Source organism: Taudactylus pleione, unplaced genomic scaffold (assembly GCF_031769625.1).
Source record: "Taudactylus pleione unplaced genomic scaffold, aTauple2 ptg000174l, whole genome shotgun sequence".
NCBI classification, from domain to species: Eukaryota; Metazoa; Chordata; class Amphibia; order Anura; family Myobatrachidae; genus Taudactylus; species Taudactylus pleione.
In genome coordinates this window covers 8,074,229-8,092,229 of record NW_028284576.1, presented here as the reverse complement: position 1 = coordinate 8,092,229, position 18,001 = coordinate 8,074,229, and the positions used below count along the sequence as shown (strand labels likewise).

The 18,001-nt window shown below is 40.7% G+C and overlaps 14 non-coding genes across 14 annotated transcripts; all 14 read left to right on the top strand.

The window, feature by feature from the left end:
• Nucleotides 1-334: 334 nt before the first annotated feature.
• On the top strand, nucleotides 335-406 carry TRNAE-CUC (transfer RNA glutamic acid (anticodon CUC)). The gene has a single exon. It is a non-coding gene; the product is annotated as a tRNA-Glu (tRNA).
• Nucleotides 407-1,532: 1,126 nt separating this feature from the next.
• On the top strand, nucleotides 1,533-1,604 carry TRNAE-CUC (transfer RNA glutamic acid (anticodon CUC)). The gene has a single exon. It is a non-coding gene; the product is annotated as a tRNA-Glu (tRNA).
• Nucleotides 1,605-2,131: 527 nt separating this feature from the next.
• On the top strand, nucleotides 2,132-2,203 carry TRNAE-CUC (transfer RNA glutamic acid (anticodon CUC)). Its single transcript has one exon. It is a non-coding gene; the product is annotated as a tRNA-Glu (tRNA).
• A 1,443-nt stretch (nucleotides 2,204-3,646) lies between these two features.
• Nucleotides 3,647-3,718, top strand: TRNAE-CUC (transfer RNA glutamic acid (anticodon CUC)). Its single transcript has one exon. It is a non-coding gene; the product is annotated as a tRNA-Glu (tRNA).
• A 1,126-nt stretch (nucleotides 3,719-4,844) lies between these two features.
• Nucleotides 4,845-4,916, top strand: TRNAE-CUC (transfer RNA glutamic acid (anticodon CUC)). Its single transcript has one exon. It is a non-coding gene; the product is annotated as a tRNA-Glu (tRNA).
• A 2,042-nt stretch (nucleotides 4,917-6,958) lies between these two features.
• Nucleotides 6,959-7,030, top strand: TRNAE-CUC (transfer RNA glutamic acid (anticodon CUC)). The gene has a single exon. It is a non-coding gene; the product is annotated as a tRNA-Glu (tRNA).
• A 1,124-nt stretch (nucleotides 7,031-8,154) lies between these two features.
• On the top strand, nucleotides 8,155-8,226 carry TRNAE-CUC (transfer RNA glutamic acid (anticodon CUC)). Its single transcript has one exon. It is a non-coding gene; the product is annotated as a tRNA-Glu (tRNA).
• A 527-nt stretch (nucleotides 8,227-8,753) lies between these two features.
• On the top strand, nucleotides 8,754-8,825 carry TRNAE-CUC (transfer RNA glutamic acid (anticodon CUC)). Its single transcript has one exon. It is a non-coding gene; the product is annotated as a tRNA-Glu (tRNA).
• Nucleotides 8,826-9,345: 520 nt separating this feature from the next.
• Nucleotides 9,346-9,417, top strand: TRNAE-CUC (transfer RNA glutamic acid (anticodon CUC)). The gene has a single exon. It is a non-coding gene; the product is annotated as a tRNA-Glu (tRNA).
• Nucleotides 9,418-9,937: 520 nt separating this feature from the next.
• On the top strand, nucleotides 9,938-10,009 carry TRNAE-CUC (transfer RNA glutamic acid (anticodon CUC)). Its single transcript has one exon. It is a non-coding gene; the product is annotated as a tRNA-Glu (tRNA).
• A 1,126-nt stretch (nucleotides 10,010-11,135) lies between these two features.
• On the top strand, nucleotides 11,136-11,207 carry TRNAE-CUC (transfer RNA glutamic acid (anticodon CUC)). Its single transcript has one exon. It is a non-coding gene; the product is annotated as a tRNA-Glu (tRNA).
• A 1,725-nt stretch (nucleotides 11,208-12,932) lies between these two features.
• TRNAE-CUC (transfer RNA glutamic acid (anticodon CUC)) lies at nucleotides 12,933-13,004 on the top strand. The gene has a single exon. It is a non-coding gene; the product is annotated as a tRNA-Glu (tRNA).
• Nucleotides 13,005-14,729: 1,725 nt separating this feature from the next.
• TRNAE-CUC (transfer RNA glutamic acid (anticodon CUC)) lies at nucleotides 14,730-14,801 on the top strand. The gene has a single exon. It is a non-coding gene; the product is annotated as a tRNA-Glu (tRNA).
• Nucleotides 14,802-16,526: 1,725 nt separating this feature from the next.
• TRNAE-CUC (transfer RNA glutamic acid (anticodon CUC)) lies at nucleotides 16,527-16,598 on the top strand. Its single transcript has one exon. It is a non-coding gene; the product is annotated as a tRNA-Glu (tRNA).
• Nucleotides 16,599-18,001: the final 1,403 nt, after the last annotated feature.

Genomic DNA, 18,001 nt, shown 5'->3' with positions numbered 1-18,001 from the left:
CTCTTGTACAAAAGTATTTTTTTCATCAGAACCAATTAGACCATATTTGATATCTGAGTCATTAATGTCTTCTTTCTTTAGCACCAGAACAATTTATCATGGAGCCAGGGACTCTCAACGTCTAGCTCCTCAAAATAATTTTTTCGTGCCAGTACTATACATCCATCAGGTAAAGCTGCTGTGTGGTGTAATTTAAGACTGCTATGCACAACCATTTTTACTCTCCTTCCTTCTAAAACTGATTCCTAGTAGCCGACTCCCTCACATTCCATTGCTTTGGACTTCATTCAGGAAACTTCCTTTTCTTTCATGGAGTGTCAAACTAAACCGTCCCTCCCTGGTGGTCTAGTGGCTAGGATTTGGCGCTCTCACCGCCGCGGCCCGGGTTCGATTCCCGGTCAGGGAAAGTGAGGTCCTCTGAATATTTTTGCCAAAAACACCAACCTTTCAAAGAAATGATGCACTTTCAGTTCAGCGCATCATTTCTAATACTTGAGCAACAGTGAGTTGTCAAAACAGACAATGGAAATTGATAACAAAGAGTCAGCTATCTTCCTTTCTTAGTGAATATTTTTCAGTTAGCTACTAAAAGACTTGTGCTCTTGTACAAAAGTATTTTTTTCATCAGAACCAATTAGACCATATTTGATATCTGAGTCATTAATGTCTTCTTTCTTTAGCACCAGAACAATTTATCATGGAGCCAGGGACTCTCAACGTCTAGCTCCTCAAAATAATTTTTTCGTGCCAGTACTATACATCCATCAGGTAAAGCTGCTGTGTGGTGTAATTTAAGACTGCTATGCACAACCATTTTTACTCTCCTTCCTTCTAAAACTGATTCCTAGTAGCCCACTCCCTCACATTCCATTGCTTTGGACTTCATTCAGGAAACTTCCTTTTCTTTCATGGAGTGTCAAACTAAACCATCCCTCCCAGGTGGTCTAGTGGCTAGGATTCGGTGCTCTCACCGCTGCAGCCTGGATTCGATTCCTGGTCAGGGAAAGTGAGGTCCTCGGAATATTTTTGCCAAAAACACCAACCTTTCAAAGAAATGATGCACTTTCAGTTCAGCGCATCATTTCTAATACTTGAGCAACAGTGAGTTGTCAAAACAGACAATGGAAATTGATAACAAAGAGTCAGCTATCTTCCTTTCTTAGTGAATATTTTTCAGTTAGCTACTAAAAGACTTGTGCTCTTGTACAAAAGTATTTTTTTCATCAGAACCAATTAGACCATATTTGATATCAGAGTCATTAATGTCTTCTTTCTTTAGCACCAGAACAATTTATCATGGAGCCAGGGACTCTCAACGTCTAGCTCCTCAAAATAATTTTTTCGTACCAGTACTATACATCCATCAGGTAAAGCTGCTGTGTGGTGTAATTTAAGACTGCTATGCACAACCATTTTTACTCTCCTTCCTTCTAAAACTGATTCCTAGTAGCCCACTCCCTCACATTCCATTGCTTTGGACTTCATTCAGGAAACTTCCTTTTCTTTCATGGAGTGTCAAACTAAACCGTCCCTCCCTGGTGGTCTAGTGGCTAGGATTTGGCGCTCTCACCGCCGCAGCCCGGGTTCGATTCCCGGTCAGGGAAAGTGAGGTCCTCTGAATATTTTTGCCAAAAACACCAACCTTTCAAAGAAATGATGCACTTTCAGTTCAGCGCATCATTTCTAATACTTGAGCAACAGTGAGTTGTCAAAACAGACAATGGAAATTGATAACAAAGAGTCAGCTATCTTCCTTTCTTAGTGAATATTTTTCAGTTAGCTACTAAAAGACTTGTGCTCTTGTACAAAAGTATTTTTTTCATCAGAACCAATTAGACCATATTTGATATCTGAGTCATTAATGTCTTCTTTCTTTAGCACCAGAACAATTTATCATGGAGCCAGGGACTCTCAACGTCTAGCTCCTCAAAATAATTTTTTCGTGCCAGTACTATACATCCATCAGGTAAAGCTGCTGTGTGGTGTAATTTAAGACTGCTATGCACAACCATTTTTACTCTCCTTCCTTCTAAAACTGATTCCTAGTAGCCGACTCCCTCACATTCCATTGCTTTGGACTTCATTCAGGAAACTTCCTTTTCTTTCATGGAGTGTCAAACTAAACCGTCCCTCCCTGGTGGTCTAGTGGCTAGGATTTGGCGCTCTCACCGCCGCGGCCCGGGTTCGATTCCCGGTCAGGGAAAGTGAGGTCCTCTGAATATTTTTGCCAAAAACACCAACCTTTCAAAGAAATGATGCACTTTCAGTTCAGCGCATCATTTCTAATACTTGAGCAACAGTGAGTTGTCAAAACAGACAATGGAAATTGATAACAAAGAGTCAGCTATCTTCCTTTCTTAGTGAATATTTTTCAGTTAGCTACTAAAAGACTTGTGCTCTTGTACAAAAGTATTTTTTTCATCAGAACCAATTAGACCATATTTGATATCTGAGTCATTAATGTCTTCTTTCTTTAGCACCAGAACAATTTATCATGGAGCCAGGGACTCTCAACGTCTAGCTCCTCAAAATAATTTTTTCGTGCCAGTACTATACATCCATCAGGTAAAGCTGCTGTGTGGTGTAATTTAAGACTGCTATGCACAACCATTTTTACTCTCCTTCCTTCTAAAACTGATTCCTAGTAGCCCACTCCCTCACATTCCATTGCTTTGGACTTCATTCAGGAAACTTCCTTTTCTTTCATGGAGTGTCAAACTAAACCATCCCTCCCTGTTGGTCTAGAGGCTAGGATTCGGCGCTCTCACCGCCGCGGCCCGGGTTCGATTCCCGGTCAGTGAAAGTGAGGTCCTCTGAATATTTTTGCCAAAAACACCAACCTTTCAAAGAAATGATGCACTTTCAGTTCAGCGCATCATTTCTAATAATTGAGCAACAGTGAGATGTCAAAACAGGCAATGGAAATTGAAAACAAAGAGTCAGCTATCTTCCTTTCTTAGTGAATATTTTTCAGTTAGCTACTAAAAGACTTGTGCTCTTGTACAAAAGTATTTTTTTTGACATGGAGTGTCAAACTAAACCATCCCTCCCTGGTGGTCTACTGGCTAGGATTCGGCGCTCTCACCGCCGCGGCTCGGGTTCGATTCCCGGTCAGGGAAAGTGAGGTCCTTGGAATACTTTTGCCAAAAACACCAACCTTTCAAAGAAATGATGCACTTTCAGTTCAGCGCATTATTTCTAATACTTGAGCAACAGTGAGTTGTCAAAACAGACAATGGAAATTGATAACAAAGAGTCAGCTATCTTCCTTTCTTAGTGAATATTTTTCAGTTAGCTACTAAAAGACTTGTGCTCTTGTACAAAAGTATTTTTTTCATCAGAACCAATTAGACCTTATTTGATATCTGAATCATTAATGTCTTCTTTCTTTAGCACCAGAATAATTTATCATGGAGCCAGGTACTCTCAACGTCTAGCTCCTCAAAATAATTTTTTCGTGCCAGTACTATACATCCATCAGGTAAAGCTGCTGTGTGGTGTAATTTAAGACTGCTGTGCATAACCATTTTTACTCTCCTTCCTTCTAAAACTGATTCCTAGTAGCCCACTCCCTCACATTCCATTGCTTTGGACTTCATTCAGGAAACTTCCTTTTCTTTCATGGAGTGTCAAACTAAACCATCCCTCCCTGGTGGTCTAGTGGCTAGGATTCGGCGCTCTCACCGCCGCGGCCCGGGTTCGATTCCCGGTCAGGGAAAGTGAGGTCCTCGGAATGTTTTTGCCAAAAACACCAACCTTTCAAAGAAATGATGCACTTTCAGTTCAGCGCATCATTTCTAATACTTGAGCAACAGTGAGTTGTCAAAACAGACAATGGAAATTGATAACAAAGAGTCAGCTATCTTCCTTTCTTAGTGAATATTTTTCAGTTAGCTACTAAAAGACTTGTGCTCTTGTACAAAAGTATTTTTTTCATCAGAACCAATTAGACCATAATTGATATCTGAGTCATTAATGTCTTCTTTCTTTAGCACCAGAACAATTTATCATGGAGCCAGGGACTCTCAACGTCTAGCTCCTCAAAATAATTTTTTCGTGCCAGTACTATACATCCATCAGGTAAAGCTGCTGTGTGGTGTAATTTAAGACTGCTATGCACAACCATTTTTACTCTCCTTCCTTCTAAAACTGATTCCTAGTAGCCCACTCTCTCACATTCCTTTGCTTTGGACTTCATTCAGGAAACTTCCTTTTCTTTCATGGAGTGTCAAACTAAACCATCCCTCCCTGGTGGTCTAGTGGCTAGGATTCGGCGCTCTCACCGCCGCGGCCCGGTTTCGATTCCCAGTCAGGGAAAGTGAGGTCCTCGGAATATTTTTGCCAAAAACACCAACCTTTCAAAGAAATGATGCACTTTCAGTTCAGCGCATCATTTCTAATACTTGAGCAACAGTGAGTTGTCAAAACAGACAATGGAAATTGATAACAAAGAGTCAGCTATCTTCCTTTCTTAGTGAATATTTTTCAGTTAGCTACTAAAAGACTTGTGCTCTTGTACAAAAGTATTTTTTTCATCAGAACCAATTAGACCATATTTGATATCTGAGTCATTAATGTCTTCTTTCTTTAGCACCAGAACAATTTATCATGGAGCCAGGGACTCTCAACATCTAGCTCCTCAAAATAATTTTTTCGTGCCAGTACTATACATCCATCAGGTAAAGCTGCTGTGTGGTGTAATTTAAGACTGCTATGCACAACCATTTTTACTCTCCTTCATTCTAAATCTGATTCCTAGTAGCCCACTCCCTCACATTCCATTGCTTTGGACTTCATTCAGGAAACTTCCTTTTCTTTCATGGAGTGTCAAACTAAACCATCCCTCCCTGGTGGTCTAGTGGCTAGGATTCGGCGCTCTCACCGCCGCGGCCCGGGTTCGATTCCCGGTCAGGGAAAGTGAGGTCCTCGGAATATTTTTGCCAAAAACACCAACCTTTCAAAGAAATGATGCACTTTCAGTTCAGCGCATCATTTCTAATACTTGAGCAACAGTGAGTTGTCAAAACAGACAATGGAAATTGATAACAAAGAGTCAGCTATCTTCCTTTCTTAGTGAATATTTTTCAGTTAGCTACTAAAAGACTTGTGCTCTTGTACAAAAGTATTTTTTTCATCAGAACCAATTAGACCATATTTGATATCTGAGTCATTAATGTCTTCTTTCTTTAGCACCAGAACAATTTATCATGGAGCCAGGGACTCTCAACGTCTAGCTCCTCAAAATAATTTTTTCGTGCCAGTACTATACATCCATCAGGTAAAGCTGCTGTGTGGTGTAATTTAAGACTGCTATGCACAACCATTTTTACTCTCCTTCCTTCTAAAACTGATTCCTAGTAGCCCACTCCCTCACATTCCATTGCTTTGGACTTCATTCAGGAAACTTCCTTTTCTTTCATGGAGTGTCAAACAAAACCATCCCTCCCTGGTGGTCTAGTGGCTAGGATTCGGCGCTCTCACCGCCGCGGCCCGGGGTCGATTCCCGGTCAGGGAAAGTGAGGTCCTTGGAATATTTTTGCCAAAAACACCAACCTTTCAAAGAAATGATGCACTTTCAGTTCAGCGCATCATTTCTAATAGTTGAGCAACAGTGAGTTGTCAAAACAGACAATGGAAATTGATAACAAAGAGTCAGCTATCTTCCTTTCTTAGTGAATATTTTTCAGTTAGCTACTAAAAGACTTGTGCTCTTGTACAAAAGTATTTTTTTCATCAGAACCAATTAGACCATATTTGATATCTGAGTCATTAATGTCTTCTTTCTTTAGCACCAGAACAATTTATCATGGAGCCAGGGACTCTCAACGTCTAGCTCCTCAAAATAATTTTTTCGTGCCAGTACTATACATCCATCAGGTAAAGCTGCTGTGTGGTGTAATTTAAGACTGCTATGCACAACCATTTTTACTCTCCTTCCTTCTAAAACTGATTCCTAGTAGCCCACTCCCTCACATTCCATTGCTTTGGACTTCATTCAGGAAACTTCCTTTTCTTTCATGGAGTGTCAAACTAAACCATCCCTCCCAGGTGGTCTAGTGGCTAGGATTCGGTGCTCTCACCGCTGCAGCCTGGGTTCGATTCCTGGTCAGGGAAAGTGAGGTCCTCGGAATATTTTTGCCAAAAACACCAACCTTTCAAAGAAATGATGCACTTTCAGTTCAGCGCATCATTTCTAATACTTGAGCAACAGTGAGTTGTCAAAACAGACAATGGAAATTGATAACAAAGAGTCAGCTATCTTCCTTTCTTAGTGAATATTTTTCAGTTAGCTACTAAAAGACTTGTGCTCTTGTACAAAAGTATTTTTTTTGACATGGAGTGTCAAATTAAACCATCCCTCCCTGGTGGTCTACTGGCTAGGATTCGGCGCTCTCACCGCCGCGGCCTGGGTTCGATTCCCTGGCTGGGAAAGTGAGGTCCTTGGAATATTTTTGCCAAAAAAACAAACCTTTCAAAGAAATGATGCACTTTCAGTTCAGCGCATCATTTCTAATACTTGAGCAACAGTGAGATGTCAAAACAGACAATGGAAATTGATAACAGAGAGTCAGCTATCTTCCTTTCTTAGTGAATATTTTTCAGTTAGCTACTAAAAGACTTGTGCTCTTGTACAAAAGTATTTTTTTCATCAGAACCAATTAGACCATATTTGATATCTGAATCATTAATGTCTTCTTTCTTTAGCACCAGAACAATTTATCATGGAGCCAGGGACTCTCAACGTCTAGCTCCTCAAAATAATTTTTTTGTGCCAGTACTATACATCCATCAGGTAAAGCTGCTGTGTGGTGTAATTTAAGACTGCTATGCACAACCATTTTTACTCTCCTTCATTCTAAAACTGATTCCTAGTAGCCCACTCCCTCACATTCCATTGCTTTGGACTTCATTCAGGAAACTTCCTTTTCTTTCATGGAGTGTCAAACTAAACCATCCCTCCCTGGTGGTCTAGTGGCTAGGATTCGGCGCTCTCACCGCCGCGGCCCGGGTTTGATTCCCGGTCAGGGAAACTGAGGTCCTCGGAATATTTTTGCCAAAAACACCAACCTTTCAAAGAAATGATGCACTTTCAGTTCAGCGCATCATTTCTAATACTTGAGCAACAGTGAGTTGTCAAAACAGACAATGGAAATTGATAACAAAGAGTCAGCTATCTTCCTTTCTTAGTGAATATTTTTCAGTTAGCTACTAAAAGACTTGTGCTCTTGTACAAAAGTATTTTTTTCATCAGAACCAATTAGACCATATTTGATATCTGAGTCATTAATGTCTTCTTTCTTTAGCACCAGAACAATTTATCATGGAGCCAGGGACTCTCAACGTCTAGCTCCTCAAAATAATTTTTTCGTGCCAGTACTATACATCCATCAGGTAAAGCTGCTGTGTGGTGTAATTTAAGACTGCTATGCACAACCATTTTTACTCTCCTTCCTTCTAAAACTGATTCCTAGTAGCCCACTCCCTCACATTCCATTGCTTTGGACTTCATTCAGGAAACTTCCTTTTCTTTCATGGAGTGTCAAACAAAACCATCCCTCCCTGGTGGTCTAGTGGCTAGGATTCGGCGCTCTCACCGCCGCGGCCCGGGGTCTATTCCCGGTCAGGGAAAGTGAGGTCCTCGGAATATTTTTGCCAAAAACACCAACCTTTCAAAGAAATGATGCACTTTCAGTTCAGCGCATCATTTCTAATACTTGAGCAACAGTGAGTTGTCAAAACAGACAATGGAAATTGATAACAAAGAGTCAGCTATCTTCCTTTCTTAGTGAATATTTTTCAGTTAGCTACTAAAAGACGTGCTCTTGTACAAAAGTATTTTTTTCATCAGAACCAATTAGACCATATTTGATATCTGAGTCATTAATGTCTTCTTTCTTTAGCACCAGAACAATTTATCATGGAGCCAGGGACTCTCAACGTCTAGCTCCTCAAAATAATTTTTTCGTGCCAGTACTATACATCCATCAGGTAAAGCTGCTGTGTGGTGTAATTTAAGACTGCTATGCACAACCATTTTTACTCTCCTTCCTTCTAAAACTGATTCCTAGTAGCGCACTCCCTCACATTCCATTGCTTTGGACTTCATTCAGGAAACTTCCTTTTCTTTCATGGAGTGTCAAACTAAACCATCCCTCCCTGGTGGTCTAGTGGCTAGGATTCGGTGCTCTCACCGCCGCGGCCCGGGTTCGATTCCCGGTCAGGGAAAGTGAGGTCCTCTGAATATTTTTGCCAAAAACACCAACCTTTCAAAGAAATGATGCACTTTCAGTTCAGCGCATCATTTCTAATACTTGAGCAACAGTGAGTTGTCAAAACAGACAATGGAAATTGATAACAAAGAGTCAGCTATCTTCCTTTCTTAGTGAATATTTTTCAGTTAGCTACTAAAAGACTTGTGCTCTTGTACAAAAGTATTTTTTTCATCAGAACCAATTAGACCATATTTGATATCTGAGTCATTAATGTCTTCTTTCTTTAGCACCAGAACAATTTATCATGGAGCCAGGGACTCTCAACGTCTAGCTCCTCAAAATAATTTTTTCGTGCCAGTACTATACATCCATCAGGTAAAGCTGCTGTGTGGTGTAATTTAAGACTGCTATGCACAACCATTTTTACTCTCCTTCCTTCTAAAACTGATTCCTAGTAGCCCACTCCCTCACATTCCATTGCTTTGGACTTCATTCAGGAAACTTCCTTTTCTTTCATGGAGTGTCAAACTAAACCATCCCTCCCTGGTGGTCTAGAGGCTAGGATTCGGCGCTCTCACCGCCGCGGCCCGGGTTCGATTCCCGGTCAGGGAAAGTGAGGTCCTCGGAATGTTTTTGCCAAAAACACCAACCTTTCAAAGAAATGATGCACTTTCAGCGCATCATTTCTAATACTTGAGCAACAGTGAGTTGTCAAAACAGACAATGGAAATTGATAACAAAGAGTCAGCTATCTTCCTTTCTTAGTGAATATTTTTCAGTTAGCTACTAAAAGACGTGCTCTTGTACAAAAGTATTTTTTTCATCAGAACCAATTAGACCATATTTGATATCTGAGTCATTAATGTCTTCTTTCTTTAGCACCAGAACAATTTATCATGGAGCCAGGGACTCTCAACGTCTAGCTCCTCAAAATAATTTTTTCGTGCCAGTACTATACATCCATCAGGTAAAGCTGCTGTGTGGTGTAATTTAAGACTGCTATGCACAACCATTTTTACTCTCCTTCCTTCTAAAACTGATTCCTAGTAGCGCACTCCCTCACATTCCATTGCTTTGGACTTCATTCAGGAAACTTCCTTTTCTTTCATGGAGTGTCAAACTAAACCATCCCTCCCTGGTGGTCTAGTGGCTAGGATTCGGCGCTCTCACCGCCGCGGCCCGGGTTCGATTCCCGGTCAGGGAAAGTGAGGTCCTCGGAATGTTTTTGCCAAAAACACCAACCTTTCAAAGAAATGATGCACTTTCAGCGCATCATTTCTAATACTTGAGCAACAGTGAGTTGTCAAAACAGACAATGGAAATTGATAACAAAGAGTCAGCTATCTTCCTTTCTTAGTGAATATTTTTCAGTTAGCTACTAAAAGACGTGCTCTTGTACAAAAGTATTTTTTTCATCAGAACCAATTAGACCATATTTGATATCTGAGTCATTAATGTCTTCTTTCTTTAGCACCAGAACAATTTATCATGGAGCCAGGGACTCTCAACGTCTAGCTCCTCAAAATAATTTTTTCGTGCCAGTACTATACATCCATCAGGTAAAGCTGCTGTGTGGTGTAATTTAAGACTGCTATGCACAACCATTTTTACTCTCCTTCCTTCTAAAACTGATTCCTAGTAGCGCACTCCCTCACATTCCATTGCTTTGGACTTCATTCAGGAAACTTCCTTTTCTTTCATGGAGTGTCAAACTAAACCATCCCTCCCTGGTGGTCTAGTGGCTAGGATTCGGCGCTCTCACCGCCGCGGCCCGGGTTCGATTCCCGGTCAGGGAAAGTGAGGTCCTCGGAATGTTTTTGCCAAAAACACCAACCTTTCAAAGAAATGATGCACTTTCAGTTCAGCGCATCATTTCTAATACTTGAGCAACAGTGAGTTGTCAAAACAGACAATGGAAATTGATAACAAAGAGTCAGCTATCTTCCTTTCTTAGTGAATATTTTTCAGTTAGCTACTAAAAGACTTGTGCTCTTGTACAAAAGTATTTTTTTCATCAGAACCAATTAGACCATATTTGATATCTGAGTCATTAATGTCTTCTTTCTTTAGCACCAGAACAATTTATCATGGAGCCAGGGACTCTCAACGTCTAGCTCCTCAAAATAATTTTTTCGTGCCAGTACTATACATCCATCAGGTAAAGCTGCTGTGTGGTGTAATTTAAGACTGCTATGCACAACCATTTTTACTCTCCTTCCTTCTAAAACTGATTCCTAGTAGCCCACTCTCTCACATTCCTTTGCTTTGGACTTCATTCAGGAAACTTCCTTTTCTTTCATGGAGTGTCAAACTAAACCATCCCTCCCTGGTGGTCTAGTGGCTAGGATTCGGCGCTCTCACCGCCGCGGCCCGGTTTCGATTCCCGGTCAGGGAAAGTGAGGTCCTCGGAATATTTTTGCCAAAAACACCAACCTTTCAAAGAAATGATGCACTTTCAGTTCAGCGCATCATTTCTAATACTTGAGCAACAGTGAGTTGTCAAAACAGACAATGGAAATTGATAACAAAGAGTCAGCTATCTTCCTTTCTTAGTGAATATTTTTCAGTTAGCTACTAAAAGACTTGTGCTCTTGTACAAAAGTATTTTTTTCATCAGAACCAATTAGACCATATTTGATATCTGAGTCATTAGTGTCTTCTTTCTTTAGCACCAGAACAATTTATCATGGAGCCAGGGACTCTCAACGTCTAGCTCCTCAAAATAATTTTTTCGTGCCAGTACTATACATCCATCAGGTAAAGCTGCTGTGTGGTGTAATTTAAGACTGCTATGCACAACCATTTTTACTCTCCTTCATTCTAAATCTGATTCCTAGTAGCCCACTCCCTCACATTCCATTGCTTTGGACTTCATTCAGGAAACTTCCTTTTCTTTCATGGAGTGTCAAACTAAACCGTCCCTCCCTGGTGGTCTAGTGGCTAGGATTCGGCGCTCTCACCGCCGCGGCCCGGGTTCGATTCCCGGTCAGGGAAAGTGAGGTCCTCGGAATATTTTTGCCAAAAACACCAACCTTTCAAAGAAATGATGCACTTTCAGTTCAGCGCATCATTTCTAATACTTGAGCAACAGTGAGTTGTCAAAACAGACAATGGAAATTGATAACAAAGAGTCAGCTATCTTCCTTTCTTAGTGAATATTTTTCAGTTAGCTACTAAAAGACTTGTGCTCTTGTACAAAAGTATTTTTTTCATCAGAACCAATTAGACCATATTTGATATCTGAGTCATTAATGTCTTCTTTCTTTAGCACCAGAACAATTTATCATGGAGCCAGGGACTCTCAACGTCTAGCTCCTCAAAATAATTTTTTCGTGCCAGTACTATACATCCATCAGGTAAAGCTGCTGTGTGGTGTAATTTAAGACTGCTATGCACAACCATTTTTACTCTCCTTCCTTCTAAAACTGATTCCTAGTAGCCCACTCCCTCACATTCCATTGCTTTGGACTTCATTCAGGAAACTTCCTTTTCTTTCATGGAGTGTCAAACAAAACCATCCCTCCCTGGTGGTATAGTGGCTAGGATTCGGCGCTCTCACCGCCGCGGCCTGGGTTCGATTCCCGGTCAGGGAAAGTGAGGTCCTCTGAATATTTTTGTCAAAAACACCAACCTTTCAAAGAAATGATGCACTTTCAGTTCAGCGCATCATTTCTAATACTTGAGCAACAGTGAGTTGTCAAAACAGACAATGGAAATTGATAACAAAGAGTCAGCTATCTTCCTTTCTTAGTGAATATTTTTCAGTTAGCTACTAAAAGACTTGTGCTCTTGTACAAAAGTATTTTTTTCATCAGAACCAATTAGACCATATTTGATATCTGAGTCATTAATGTCTTCTTTCTTTAGCACCAGAACAATTTATCATGGAGCCAGGGACTCTCAACGTCTAGCTCCTCAAAATAATTTTTTCGTGCCAGTACTATACATCCATCAGGTAAAGCTGCTGTGTGGTGTAATTTAAGACTGCTATGCACAACCATTTTTACTCTCCTTCATTCTAAAACTGATTCCTAGTAGCCCACTCCCTCACATTCCATTGCTTTGGACTTCATTCAGGAAACTTCCTTTTCTTTCATGGAGTGTCAAACTAAACCATCCCTCCCTGGTGGTCTAGTGGCTAGGATTCGGCGCTCTCACCGCCGCGGACCGGGTTCGATTCCCGGTGAGGGAAAGTGAGGTCCTCGGAATATTTTTGCCAAAAACACCAACCTTTCAAAGAAATGATGCACTTTCAGTTCAGCGCATCATTTCTAATACTTGAGCAACAGTGAGTTGTCAAAACAGACAATGGAAATTGATAACAAAGAGTCAGCTATCTTCCTTTCTTAGTGAATATTTTTCAGTTAGCTACTAAAAGACTTGTGCTCTTGTACAAAAGTATTTTTTTCATCAGAACCAATTAGACCATATTTGATATCTGAGTCATTAATGTCTTCTTTCTTTAGCACCAGAACAATTTATCATGGAGCCAGGGACTCTCAACGTCTAGCTCCTCAAAATAATTTTTTCGTGCCAGTACTATACATCCATCAGGTAAAGCTGCTGTGTGGTGTAATTTAAGACTGCTATGCACAACCATTTTTACTATCCTTCCTTCTAAAACTGATTCTTAGTAGCCCACTCCCTCACATTCCATTGCTTTGGACTTCATTCAGGAAACTTCCTTTTCTTTCATGGAGTGTCAAACTAAACCATCCCTCCCTGGTGGTCTAGTGGCTAGGATTCGGCGCTCTCACCGCCGCGGCCCGGGTTCGATTCCCGGTCAGGGAAAGTGAGGTCCTCTGAATATTTTTGCCAAAAACACCAACCTTTCAAAGAAATGATGCACTTTCAGTTCAGCGCATCACTTCTAATACTTGAGCAACAGTGAGTTGTCAAAACAGACAATGGAAATTGATAACAAAGAGTCAGCTATCTTCCTTTCTTAGTGAATATTTTTCAGTTAGCTACTAAAAGACTTGTGCTCTTGTACAAAAGTATTTTTTTCATCAGAACCAATTAGACCATATTTGATATCTGAGTCATTAATGTCTTCTTTCTTTAGCACCAGAACAATTTATCATGGAGCCAGGGACTCTCAACGTCTAGCTCCTCAAAATAATTTTTTCGTGCCAGTACTATACATCCATCAGGTAAACCTGCTGTGTGGTGTAATTTAAGACTGCTATGCACAACCATTTTTACTCTCCTTCCTTCTAAAACTGATTCCTAGTAGCCCACTCCCTCACATTCCATTGCTTTGGACTTCATTCAGGAAACTTCCTTTTCTTTCATGGAGTGTCAAACTAAACCATCCCTCCCTGGTGGTATAGTGGCTAGGATTCGGCGCTCTCACCGCCGCGGCCTGGGTTCGATTCCCGGTCAGGGAAAGTGAGGTCCTCTGAATATTTTTGCCAAAAACACCAACCTTTCAAAGAAATGATGCACTTTCAGTTCAGCGCATCATTTCTAATACTTGAGCAACAGTGAGTTGTCAAAACAGACAATGGAAATTGATAACAAAGAGTCAGCTATCTTCCTTTCTTAGTGAATATTTTTCAGTTAGCTACTAAAAGACTTGTGCTCTTGTACAAAAGTATTTTTTTCATCAGAACCAATTAGACCATATTTGATATCTGAGTCATTAATGTCTTCTTTCTTTAGCACCAGAACAATTTATCATGGAGCCAGGGACTCTCAACGTCTAGCTCCTCAAAATAATTTTTTTGTGCCAGTACTATACATCCATCAGGTAAAGCTGCTGTGTGGTGTAATTTAAGACTGCTGTGCACAACCATTTTTACTCTCCTTCCTTCTAAAACTGATTCCTAGTAGCCCACTCCCTCACATTCCATTGCTTTGGACTTCATTCAGGAAACTTCCTTTTCTTTCATGGAGTGTCAAACTAAACCATCCCTCCCTGGTGGTCTAGTGGCTAGGATTCGGCGCTCTCGCCGCCGCCGCCCGGGTTCGATTCCTGGTCAGGGCAAGTGAGGTCCTCTGAATATTTTTGCCAAAAACACCAACCTTTCAAAGAAATGATGCACTTTCAGTTCAGCGCATCATTTCTAATACTTGAGCAACAGTGAGATGTCAAAACAGGCAATGGAAATTGAAAACAAAGAGTCAGCTATCTTCCTTTCTTAGTGAATATTTTTCAGTTAGCTACTAAAAGACTTGTGCTCTTGTACAAAAGTATTTTTTTCATCAGAACCAATTAGACCATATTTGATATCTGAGTCATTAATGTCTTCTTTCTTTAGCACCAGAACAATTTATCATGGAGCCAGGGACTCTCAACGTCTAGCTCCTCAAAATAATTTTTTCGTGCCAGTACTATACATCCATCAGGTAAAGCTGCTGTGTGGTGTAATTTAAGACTGCTGTGCACAACCATTTTTACTCTCCTTCCTTCTAAAACTGATTCCTAGTAGCCCACTCCCTCACATTCCATTGCTTTGGACTTCATTCAGGAAACTTCCTTTTCTTTCATGGAGTGTCAAACTAAACCATCCCTCCCTGGTGGTCTAGTGGCTAGGATTCGGCGCTCTCACCGCCGCGGCCCGGGTTCGATTCCCGGTCAGGGAAAGTGAGGTCCTCGGAATATTTTTGCCAAAAACACCAACCTTTCAAAGAAATGATGCACTTTCAGTTCAGCGCATCATTTCTAATACTTGAGCAACAGTGAGTTGTCAAAACAGACAATGGAAATTGATAACAAAGAGTCAGCTATCTTCCTTTCTTAGTGAATATTTTTCAGTTAGCTACTAAAAGACTTGTGCTCTTGTACCAAAGTATTTTTTTCATCAGAACCAATTAGACCATATTTGATATCTGAGTCATTAATGTCTTCTTTCTTTAGCACCAGAACAATTTATCATGGAGCCAGGGACTCTCAACGTCTAGCTCCTCAAAATAATTTTTTCGTGCCAGTACTATACATCCATCAGGTAAAGCTGCTGTGTGGTGTAATTTAAGACTGCTATGCACAACCATTTTTACTCTCCTTCATTCTAAAACTGATTCCTAGTAGCCCACTCCCTCACATTCCATTGCTTTGGACTTCATTCAGGAAACTTCCTTTTCTTTCAAGGAGTGTCAAACAAAACCATCCCTCCCTGGTGGTCTAGTGGCTAGGATTCGGCGCTCTCACCGCCGCGGCCCGGGGTTGATTCCCGGTCAGGGAAAGTGAGGTCCTCGGAATATTTTTGCCAAAAACACCAACCTTTCAAAGAAATGATGCACTTTCAGGTCAGCGCATCATTTCTAATACTTGAGCAACAGTGAGTTGTCAAAACAGACAATGGAAATTGATAACAAAGAGTCAGCTATCTTCCTTTCTTAGTGAATATTTTTCAGTTAGCTACTAAAAGACTTGTGCTCTTGTACAAAAGTATTTTTTTCATCAGAACCAATTAGACCATATTTGATATCTGAGTCATTAATGTCTTCTTTCTTTAGCACCAGAACAATTTATCATGGAGCCAGGGACTCTCAACGTCTAGCTCCTCAAAATAATTTTTTTGTGCCAGTACTATACATCCATCAGGTAAAGCTGCTGTGTGGTGTAATTTAAGACTGCTGTGCACAACCATTTTTACTCTCCTTCCTTCTAAAACTGATTCCTAGTAGCCCACTCCCTCACATTCCATTGCTTTGGACTTCATTCAGGAAACTTCCTTTTCTTTCATGGAGTGTCAAACTAAACCATCCCTCCCTGGTGGTCTAGTGGCTAGGATTCGGCGCTCTCGCCGCCGCCGCCCGGGTTCGATTCCTGGTCAGGGCAAGTGAGGTCCTCTGAATATTTTTGCCAAAAACACCAACCTTTCAAAGAAATGATGCACTTTCAGTTCAGCGCATCATTTCTAATACTTGAGCAACAGTGAGATGTCAAAACAGGCAATGGAAATTGAAAACAAAGAGTCAGCTATCTTCCTTTCTTAGTGAATATTTTTCAGTTAGCTACTAAAAGACTTGTGCTCTTGTACAAAAGTATTTTTTTCATCAGAACCAATTAGACCATATTTGATATCTGAGTCATTAATGTCTTCTTTCTTTAGCACCAGAACAATTTATCATGGAGCCAGGGACTCTCAACGTCTAGCTCCTCAAAATAATTTTTTCGTGCCAGTACTATACATCCATCAGGTAAAGCTGCTGTGTGGTGTAATTTAAGACTGCTGTGCACAACCATTTTTACTCTCCTTCCTTCTAAAACTGATTCCTAGTAGCCCACTCCCTCACATTCCATTGCTTTGGACTTCATTCAGGAAACTTCCTTTTCTTTCATGGAGTGTCAAACTAAACCATCCCTCCCTGGTGGTCTAGTGGCTAGGATTCGGCGCTCTCACCGCCGCGGCCCGGGTTCGATTCCCGGTCAGGGAAAGTGAGGTCCTCGGAATATTTTTGCCAAAAACACCAACCTTTCAAAGAAATGATGCACTTTCAGTTCAGCGCATCATTTCTAATACTTGAGCAACAGTGAGTTGTCAAAACAGACAATGGAAATTGATAACAAAGAGTCAGCTATCTTCCTTTCTTAGTGAATATTTTTCAGTTAGCTACTAAAAGACTTGTGCTCTTGTACCAAAGTATTTTTTTCATCAGAACCAATTAGACCATATTTGATATCTGAGTCATTAATGTCTTCTTTCTTTAGCACCAGAACAATTTATCATGGAGCCAGGGACTCTCAACGTCTAGCTCCTCAAAATAATTTTTTCGTGCCAGTACTATACATCCATCAGGTAAAGCTGCTGTGTGGTGTAATTTAAGACTGCTATGCACAACCATTTTTACTCTCCTTCATTCTAAAACTGATTCCTAGTAGCCCACTCCCTCACATTCCATTGCTTTGGACTTCATTCAGGAAACTTCCTTTTCTTTCAAGGAGTGTCAAACAAAACCATCCCTCCCTGGTGGTCTAGTGGCTAGGATTCGGCGCTCTCACCGCCGCGGCCCGGGGTTGATTCCCGGTCAGGGAAAGTGAGGTCCTCGGAATATTTTTGCCAAAAACACCAACCTTTCAAAGAAATGATGCACTTTCAGGTCAGCGCATCATTTCTAATAGTTGAGCAACAGTGAGTTGTCAAAACAGACAATGGAAATTGATAACAAAGAGTCAGCTATCTTCCTTTCTTAGTGAATATTTTTCAGTTAGCTACTAAAAGACTTGTGCTCTTGTACAAAAGTATTTTTTTCATCAGAACCAATTAGACCATATTTGATATCTGAATCATTAATGTCTTCTTTCTTTAGCACGAGAACAATTTATCATGGAGCCAGGGACACTCAACGTCTAGCTCCTCAAAATAATTTTTTTGTGCCAGTACTATACATCCATCAGGTAAAGCTGCTGTGTGGTGTAATTTAAGACTGCTATGCACAACCATTTTTACTCTCCTTCCTTCTAAAACTGATTCCTAGTAGCCCACTCCCTCACATTCCATTGCTTTGGACTTCATTCAGGAAACTTCCTTTTCTTTCATGGAGTGTCAAACTAAACCATCCCTCCCTGGTGGTCTAGTGGCTAGGATTCGGCGCTCTCATCGCCGCCGCCCGGGTTCGATTCCTGGTCAGGGAAAGTGAGGTCCTCTGAATATTTTTGCCAAAAACACCAACCTTTCAAAGAAATGATGCACTTTCAGTTCAGCGCATCATTTCTAATACTTGAGCAACAGTGAGATGTCAAAACAGGCAATGGAAATTGAAAACAAAGAGTCAGCTATCTTCCTTTCTTAGTGAATATTTTTCAGTTAGCTACTAAAAGACTTGTGCTCTTGTACAAA